The 9,975-nt window shown below is 39.8% G+C and overlaps 1 long non-coding RNA gene across 1 annotated transcript; it reads left to right on the top strand.

Moving 5' to 3' along the window:
* The first annotated feature begins 1,966 nt into the window (after window positions 1-1,966).
* Window positions 1,967-7,712, top strand: LOC131425049 (uncharacterized). The gene is made up of 2 exons (XR_009228864.1): window positions 1,967-2,250; window positions 7,261-7,712. It is a non-coding gene; the product is annotated as an uncharacterized LOC131425049 (long non-coding RNA).
* The last annotated feature ends 2,263 nt before the right edge of the window (window positions 7,713-9,975 follow it).

Raw genomic sequence — 9,975 nt, 5'->3', positions numbered from 1 at the left:
AGAAACTGGGAACTGTAGGCCAAGAAAACAAAAACCAATACAATAACCACTGCTAGGAAATCTTAAAATGTGTACGTGGTGGGGAGCGGGTAAAATATTCCTAACGTAAAATTTACCATGAGTGACATGTAGTATTTTCACAGTGTGTGCCACCATCACGTCTATTTAGCTCTGGGATATTTTCAGCACCCCAAAAAGAAACCCTGAACTCATTCCCATTTCCTTCCCCTTCTCCAACTTTGGTAATCACTAGTCCACTATTCTGATTCTGTGGATTTGCCTATTCTTGGTAAAATCTTCTTTAAATGGAATCATAAAACATTGTGGCTTTTTGTGTCTGGCTTCTTTCACTTAGCATGATGTTTTCAGATTCTACCATGTTGTAGCATGTGTCAATAGTTCATTTCCGTTTATGAGTAAATAATACTTAGTTGTGTGTGTCTACTACAGTTTGGTTAGCCACCCACATGAACTATAGCCTTTTCCTACTTTTTGTTTCACCAGGAAGACTTAAACAATTGACCAGAACCTGGGGATGTGGGACCCACTGAAATTCTTCTGATATATCACGATTCCATTTTATGTGTTTATGCTTATATTCTTGTAGCAGACATTATTTACAGAGTTTGGGACTCTAGGGTAGATTCTGGAATTTTAAGAATCTAAAGAATAGTCCCTATTCTTGAGACATTCACTATCTCTTGAAAGATATAGATATCTGGGAATGGAGCTATGCCATAAGTGATAAAGACCTCAGTAAAGTTATGTAGAAAATATTTGGATAGCATGAGAAAGAGTTTTTAATTCTACCCAGGTGTCTCAATTTTGCCATTAAACAGAATTCCTTGAGGTTGAGAACGCCTTTTTTCTCTTTATGTACTCCAAAACTATTGTTGGAAGAAATGGATGAGTCAAGATTTGAATGCTCAGTAAAAGTTTTCGCTACAGAAAAGGGAAATACAAGAATTCTAGGCTAAGGGAACAGCAAGTATGAGAACATGGAGGCCTAAAAGTGTGACTTGTTTATGGAAGGACAACTAGTGGGAGAAATGGCTTATTGTGACCCCTTTTGATTAAGTCTGAGTCTTAGAGAAAAGCAAAGTGACTTGTTCAAGGACACATATCTGAGTGACAGAGCCAGGTCTCAAGTCTGGCCCCTCTGAGTCTAGAATTTACACTTAACTACTGGGCAATACTTTTCAAAGTGTTTGCCACAGCTCACTATTTGATTGTGAAATTGGCTTAGTGTCCATCAGCATCATGAAAATTAGAATAAAAATTTTAAAATATCAGTATACATCAAATTATATTAATTATTGTTTTATAAGTCTTTCCTTCTCTTTCTTTCACTCTCTCTCATACACACACACACACACACACACACACCATAAACACACACCATACACACACTTACACACACATATGCACAAATAGGATTAAAATCTGTGTATGTCAAATATTAGTGTGAACGTAAGCAGAGAAAAGCCCTTTAATAAAGTTTCATGGAGGAAGTGTGTTTATTGAATTTTTTAGGATGATAAGATTTCAATGGACAGAGAACAGGTTTATTCTGAGTGAATGACTTATATTTCACACAAAGTGGGTAAGTCTCTCGAATATCTTCCTGGTTTTATATTTTGGGAACTTTAAGCAAAAGCAAGGGGTTGAAAGAATAGAACAAACACTGAGTTCCTACATAGTAGGCAATGGTTAATTTTTGGCCATATAGCATCCACTTTCCTTTCTTTAAAGGATTTTTTAGTTTCTTTGAGAAATTGCTGGTGGGACTGTAAATTGGTGCAACTAATCTGGAAAGCAGTAAGGAGATTCCTTAAAAAAACTTGAAATGGAACCACCATTTGACCCATGCTGAGAGCCACGGCCGAGTCTGTATGGCCCCTGGCATTTTGCCAACAGTATTGATTGACAGGCGAGGCATTACTATCCGCCTCTGCCGCAACTTTTGAGTTCTCGCACTATTTTGGAGTTCTCATGGGGATTTCCGGGGATTCCCCGAGAGTTCCCATTGGTTGGGGAAGTGCAGGAGGAGGGATTTCCGGGAGAGATATTTCCGGCTGGGGGTTCCTGGACAAGCCTCCTGGCGCGTTCGGGAGGATTCCCCGGGAGCTGTGTGAAGTGTTTTCCTGCAGTTTAAAAATAAAGTTTGTTCCTGCTTCAGTGGCTCGTGATTTGTGCCCAGCCAGACTGCGGCATTTGGCGGCCCGTTCGGGGAACGTCTGAAGCTTCGGGGTAAGTGAAATTGCTTGCCCCTAAGGGAAGGCGAGAGAATGGGCGACCATTTTAAAAAACAATGTGTTCTTGTTTTGATTTGTTTTGTGTTTGTTTCAAGCTGCCTATCCCTAGAATTTTCTCAGGCAGATTGGGAAAAATGGTTGGCTCAAGGTTTGAAGTTGTTCACCCCTGAGGAAGAGATAGAAATAGACCACAAATGCACATGTCAAGAAAATAGGAAAATTGATACAACGATTTTTTGTTCCGTTTTTGTTTCATCCTGTTTCGGTTTTGTTTTGTGTTATCTTACTGGGTTGCGTTATCTTTATAACAGATTAGAAATTAGTAAAAAACAAACTGAAAGAGTGTTAAGTAAATTGTTAGAGGTTCAGACCATGGAGAAAGACATTTTAGATCAAGCAAAAGAGAAGGTCTCTCAAGCTAGTCAGACAGAGGAAGAAAATTTAAAGGAAGAAAGCTTAGAGGAGAAACAGCTATTAGGGAAAAAGCTACAACAGGAGGCTGCTACTAACACCGTTCTATCACCAGAGGGCGTAATTCAACCAACAGCTCCCCCTATGGAGATAGCTGAGTGGCCCTCAAACCCCGTAGTTGATAGATGGGATCCTGAGACAGGACCTCAAAGATTAGCATGCCCTGTACTTGAGCAGGCAGGAGGGCAGCGAATTCACCGTGCTTTAGATTTCAAAACAGTGAAGCAGTTAAAGGAGGCTGTAACAACCTATGGTCCTCAAGCACCGTTCACTGTAAGCATGGTCGAATCCATTACCAACTTGGACATGACGCCAGCAGATTGGGCTAGTATGTGTAAATCTGTGCTAAATGGAGGACAATATTTGTTATGGAAGGTTGCCAATGAGGAATTTTGCAGGGAGACAGCTAGACGAAATGCAGCAGCCGGTTACCCTCAAAGAAATCTAGATATGTTGTTAGGAAAAGGGCCTTATGAGGGTCAACGGCAACAAATTGAATATGATCCTGGCGTATACGCACAAATTGCTGTAGATGCGGTTAGGGCATGGAAAACTTTACAGGGGCATGGAGGTTTACAAGGTCAATTATCTAAGGTAATACAAGGAACTAATGAACCTTACGCTGAATTTGTAGATAGGCTTATTCAAGCAGCTTCCAGAATTTTTGGGGATACAGAACAGGCAATGCCATTTATAAAACAACTGGCTTATGACCAAGCAAATCGTTGTTGCAGAGAGGTCATTAGACCATGGAGACATGAAGATTTAAACACATATATTAAATTATGTAGAGACATTAATGAACAAGGGCAAGTCTTAGCAGCAGTACAACAGGCTTTAGATGCCAGGCCAAAAACATGCTATAATTGTGATCAAACAGGACATTTTAAAAGGAGTTGCCCCATAGGAGGAGGGTTTAACAAAGCTAGATATCAAACGAATAGAATACCGGGTATTTGCCCACGATGCCGTAGAGGGAAACATTGGGCTAATGAATGCCGTTCTCAAACCACCATAGAGGGTATTCCGTTATCAAAAAACAGACAAGGACCAAGTGTTTACCCACGATATCGTGGAGAAAGGCATCGAGCTCCATTGCCAAAAAACGGACAGGGGGGCCCAATGCTCCGGGGCCCACGACCACAAATGTACGGGGCACTGGAGGAACCCAGAAACACCATGGAGGAACCCAGCAACACCATCAGGGTAGTGCCCAGGACACATTATCCATCAGATCTCTCATCAGACGAACCAGAGGAAGCGCAGGGTTGGACATCTGCGCCTCCGCCAGAGCAGTACTAACTCCAGAGATGGGAGTTCAAATCATTCCCACAGGAGTAAAAGGACCTCTTCCCCAAGGAACAGTAGGCTTATTGTTAGGACGCAGTTCTTCTACGCTAAAAGGACTTATGATATGTCCCGGGGTAATTGATCCCGATTATGAAGGTGAAATAAAAATTATAGCTAGCTCTCCAAAGGGTATATCAGTAATTTCACCAGGAGATAGAATAGCACAGTTATTAATAATACCCAGCCTACATGATAAATTTTCCAGTAGTACTATAGAAAGAGGTTCCAGGGGATTAGGCTCCACAGGTGTAGATTGGGCTATGCTGTCTTTAAATTTAGATTCTCGTCCCATGCTAAAACTAAATATTCAAGGACATGAATTTAATGGACTACTGGATACAGGTGCAGACCTTAGCATCATATCTCGTCAAGAATGGCCAAAACATTGGCCGTTACAACAAGCCACTCAAACGCTTCGAGGCCTAGGAGTGGCGACTAATCCCCATAGAAGTGCAATGGTATTAGATTGGAAGGATCCTGAAGGATGTGAAGGAACTATACAGCCATATGTATTGGATCATCTTCCTATAAATTTATGGGGACGAGATGTCCTAGATCAATTAGGTTTGACATTAACAAATAACATCAATCCAAATGCGCCCACTATTAGGGCTAGACAAGGTTTCAGGAAAGAAAAAAGATTAGGAGAACAAGGCATAGCAGCACCAATTCAGATAGATCAGGGAATAAATAGACATGGACTGGGTTTTCAGAAGGGGTCACTGAGGCAATAAAAATTACTTGGAAATCAGATAGACCAGTATGGGTTCCTCAGTGGCCCCTGACTAAAGAAAAGATACAAGCAGCCCATGACCTGGTCAAACAACAATTAGCGGAGGGACATATACAACCTTCCGTATCTCCTTACAATACTCCCATTTTTGTCATTAAAAAGAAATCTGGTAAATGGAGATTATTGCAAGATTTAAGAGCCATTAATAATGAGATGGTTATTATGGGACCTGCTCAATCAGGGATTCCTCAATTGTCTGCTTTGCCAAAAACCTGGTACGTTTTAGCTATAGATATTAAAGATTGTTTTTTTTCAATTCCAATTCATCCTGAGGATAGTCCACATTTTGCATTTACTATCCCTGCACTGAATCATGAAGGTCCTGATCAGAGATATGAATGGAAAGTACTCCCTCAAGGGATGGCTAACAGCCCAACTATGTGTCAAATTTATGTTAACAAAGCAATCCAGCCACTTAGAAATCAAAATCCTAAACTACAAATATTTCACTATATGGATGATGTATTGTTAGCACACAAAGATAAAAACACATTGCTAGAATGTTATGCCACACTTACAAATTTATTAAAAAATTATAATCTAGAGATAGCAATAGATAAAGTACAATTAAATTTTCCAATTAATTATTTAGGAGTTCTATTATCCTCAACCATGGTCCGTCCACCAAAAATTCAAATACGAGTAGATCAACTCAAATCACTTAACGACTTTCAAAAGTTATTAGGAGACATAAATTGGATAAGGCCTTATCTAGGCATACCAACAGGAGAGTTGGGACCTTTATTTGATATCCTAAAAGGTCCATCAGATCCAAATTCACCCCGCATGTTAACGCCTGAAGCAAGAAAGGCATTAAAAATTATTGAAACATATATGGAAAATATGCATTTGGATAGAATTGATATAACTTTGCCTTTATTATTTATTGTAATACCAACAAAAAATATTCCTACAGGAGTATTTTGGCAAGAAGGTCCATTATTGTGGATACATTTATCTTATTCTCCTAACACTATTCTTACTAGGTATCCTGAGGCTGTAGGACAATTAATACTCAAAGGAATAAAAGCAGCAAAGGGAGTGTTTGGAATTTCTCCCAATAAAATTATTACTCCATATACTATGGATCAAATTGATGAGTTAGCTAATGAGTTAAATACTTGGGCAATAATCATGTGTAAATCTAATGTTTCATTTGATAATCACTTACCATCTAATCCTTTGTTGTCTTTTTGGTCTTCGCATCCTGTAGTTTTTCCAAAAATGACAAGAAAAACCCCTATCATGAATGCTCCAAATGTATTCACTGATGGGTCAAATAATGGTACAGCAGCAGTAGTTACCCCTGATCAAACTTTTACATTTTTAGTACCCAAACAATCAGCTCAAAAGGTAGAGCTTAATGCAGTTTTACAAGCTTTTGTGATGTTTAAAGATTCTGTATTTAATTTATTCTCTGATAGTCAGTATGTAGTTAATGCTATAGTATCCCTTGAAGATGCTGGCAGGATTTCCCCTTCCTCTACTGTTTTCTCTTTGTTTTCTGCTATACAAAGTGTAATCTGGGACAGAAAAGATCCATTCTTTATAGGACATATCAGAGCACATACAGGATTGCCTGGAGCCCTTAGTTTGGGCAACGATTTAGCAGATAAAACTACACATGACATACATATTTTCTCTACACTAGAAGAAGCTACACATTTTCATAAAAGGTTCCATGTCAATGCTAATACTTTACAAAAGCGTTTTAAAATAACTAAGGAACAAGCTAGACAAATAATAAAACAATGTCAAAATTGTGTGACCTTTTTACCACAAGTTAATCTTGGAGTCAATCCTAGAGGACTGATACCTAACCATATTTGGCAGATGGACGTCACACACTTGCCACAATTTGGAAAATTAAAATATTTGCATGTTACAGTTGATACTTCTTCCGGATTTTTGATGGGCTCCCTTCATTCCGGAGAAAAAACTAAAGATGTTATAGCTCATTGCTTACAAAATTTTGCCACTGTGGGCGTTCCAAAACAGTTAAAAACAGATAATGGTCCTGGTTATATTTCTACCTCTTTTAAACAATTTTGCTCATCATTTGGCATTACTCATATAACAGGAATTCCATACAATCCACAGGGACAAGGCATAGTTGAAAGAGCTCATCAAACTATTAAAATGTACTTACTAAAGCAAAAAGAGGGAATTGGAAAGGGGTATATGTCACCCAAAGATAAACTTAAAATAACCCTTTTTACTCTAAACTTTTTAAATTTGGATTCCTCAGGGCTTAGTGCTGCGGAAAGGCATATGTGTCCAAAAAATGTACATAAGCCTAAGGTACTTTGGAAGGATATTCTAACAGGACAATGGAAAGGTCCTGACCCAGTGATTGTCTGGAGTCGGGGTTCTGTTTGTGTTTTTCCACAGGGAGAACAGCAGCCGATTTGGATTCCAGAGAGATTAACTAAAACAATTTCTACAGGCCAAAAGGAAGATGATTTGACTCAAATCCATAACAGCTGATATCCAGAACTCCAGTTTGGCTATTCTTACATCTGCGACGGTGATTAACCAGGATGTTTTTTTCAATATTTATTTTATTATTTGCCTTTTCCCACATCATAAAGTTCTATTTTATTTTTGAGCTCATACAGACCTAGGATAATGTTTTTCTGATCAGTTTTATTTTTTGACTGTGGAGTTTTTAAGCATTGCAATGGAGATTTCACCTAGGTAAAGCTACAAGGCCTTTACTATTGTCTTATGTGTTGTATGTTATGTGTGCACACTTCTGTTTTGTGTTGTATGTCTGTATGTGTGTATGTCCATATATCATATATGAGGAGCGCTCATGAATAAATGGATCCAAATTTTTTTTATTCATGTGATTTTAATGGTTTAATTTAGATTGGGTAAACAGCTGTTGAAAATTGTTTTAATATGTGAACAAATAAGGAGGTTAACAGATCTGTTTGTTTACTTTCACCTTTCCTTCTCATTATATTTAATAATTCTGTTCAGGATAATGTAAATTGTTCAAAAAATTGTTTTCTTAGTGCCTGTTGGAATGTTACATAATTTTTTTCTTAGCATCATTGCCAGAATTCCTATCTTCATCCCAGTGCCGGTGAAGACAAAGATAAAACCAAACTACAGCTTCTTCGATAGTTATCACAACAAACTGTAAAAACTGATGCATCAATGAATAATAACTCAACAAGTAATGCTCATTTAAGGAGTTGATTTACTTTGGGAGGAAATGGACATATTGACAGATTCCTCTGCTTTGAATTGCTTGCAGACCTTGCCTGGACTATGTATCATTTGTATGTATTGTGAACTATCTGTTGGTACAGCGAATTGTGGTAGTGCTGGAGTATTTTTGCTGATGGTGTCACCGGTGGTACAATTTTTCAAAGGAGCCCTCAATTGGCTTAGTGTCATGGCATTTTGCATCCTCCTCCCTTCTACTAGTGATGGTCTAAAATTTGGGGGCCAACAGAGGTGAGGCAAAGAACCTCACCCCCCACTGGTGCAAAGGCCTATCCACAAGTATGGCTGTATGCTGGACCGGTAGTCAGTGACGGGTATGATCCAATTGCAGTGGTACCAACCTAAGACAGGAGGCTGACGCCTAGAGGTCAGTTCATCCGATGACGGGTAAGGACCATATGTTGAATTGGACTGCCTAACAGGCACGGTCCCTAAGCCACATTGCTTGTTGTTTAATTAAACAAAAAGGGGGAGATGCTGAGAGCCACGGCCGAGTCTGTATGGCCCCTGGCATTTTGCCAACAGTATTGATTGACAGGCGAGGCATTACTATCCGCCTCTGCCGCAACTTTTGAGTTCTCGCACTATTTTGGAGTTCTCATGGGGATTTCCGGGGATTCCCCGAGAGTTCCCATTGGTTGGGGAAGTGCAGGAGGAGGGATTTCCGGGAGAGATATTTCCGGCTGGGGGTTCCTGGACAAGCCTCCTGGCGCGTTCGGGAGGATTCCCCGGGAGCTGTGTGAAGTGTTTTCCTGCAGTTTAAAAATAAAGTTTGTTCCTGCTTCAGTGGCTCGTGATTTGTGCCCAGCCAGACTGCGGCAGACCCAGCTATCCCACTCCTTGGTCTATACCCAAAGGACTTAAAAACAGCATACTCCAGCTGCACGTGGTGGTGCATGCCTGTAATCCCAGCTGCTTGGGAGGCTGATATAGGAGTATCATGAGTTCAAATCCAGCCTCAGCAATGGTGGGGTGCTTAGCAACTCAGTGAGACCCTGTCTGTAAATAAAATACAAAATAGGGCTGGGGGTATGGCTCAATGGTTGAGTGCTCAGAGTTCAATCCCTAGTATCCAACTCCCCACCAAAAAAACAAAACAAACCCCCCCCCCCAAGAAACAGCATACTACAGAGATGCAGTTACATTAATATTTATAGCAGCACAATTCACAATAGCCAGACTGTGGAACCAACCTAGATGCCCTTCAATAGATGAATGGATAAAGAAACTGTGGTATATATGTACAATAGAATATTACTCAGCAATAAAAGAGAATACAATTATGACATTTGCAGGTAAATGGATGGAGTTAGAGTATATTATGCTAAGCCAAGTAAGTCAATCCCCCAAAACCAAAGGCCAGATGTTTTCTCTCATAAGTGGATGCTAATCCATAATGGAGTGGGGGCATGGGATGAGTGAAGGAATTTTGGATTGGGCAAAGGGGGAGGAGGGCAGAGGAGGGGGCACTGGGAATAGGAAAGATGGTGGAATGAGACAGATGACATTACCTTAGGTACATGTATGATTGCACAAATGGTATGACCCTACTTCATGTACAACCAGAGAAATAAAAAATTGTGCTCCATTTGTGTATAATGAATTGAAGAGCATTCTGCTCACATGAACAAATAAATTAAAAAAATATTAAAAAAGAAATTAGCCATCTAGTTGGGGGGAAAATTGGTGTGTTAATGCCATGATCACCTCTCCTGTTGCAGAACTACCAGGGGACTAAATTTGTAGCTTATTTATTCCCAGGTCGGCTGCCTGGTGCTGCTCTAGGTGCTGCTTCTTCACTTTCCAGAGCAGCATGGTGCTTAGTGCCCTTTGCTGAGTATTACCTAGCCTTCTAGCCCATCTCTTATC

The sequence above is a fragment of the Marmota monax genome, unplaced genomic scaffold (assembly GCF_021218885.2).
Source record: "Marmota monax isolate L192 unplaced genomic scaffold, Marmota_monax_Labrador192_F-V1.1 WCK01_AAM20220418_F8-fsc00033, whole genome shotgun sequence".
In the NCBI taxonomy this organism is placed as follows: Eukaryota; Metazoa; Chordata; class Mammalia; order Rodentia; family Sciuridae; genus Marmota; species Marmota monax.
This window is presented reverse-complemented; position numbering and strand designations above follow the sequence as displayed.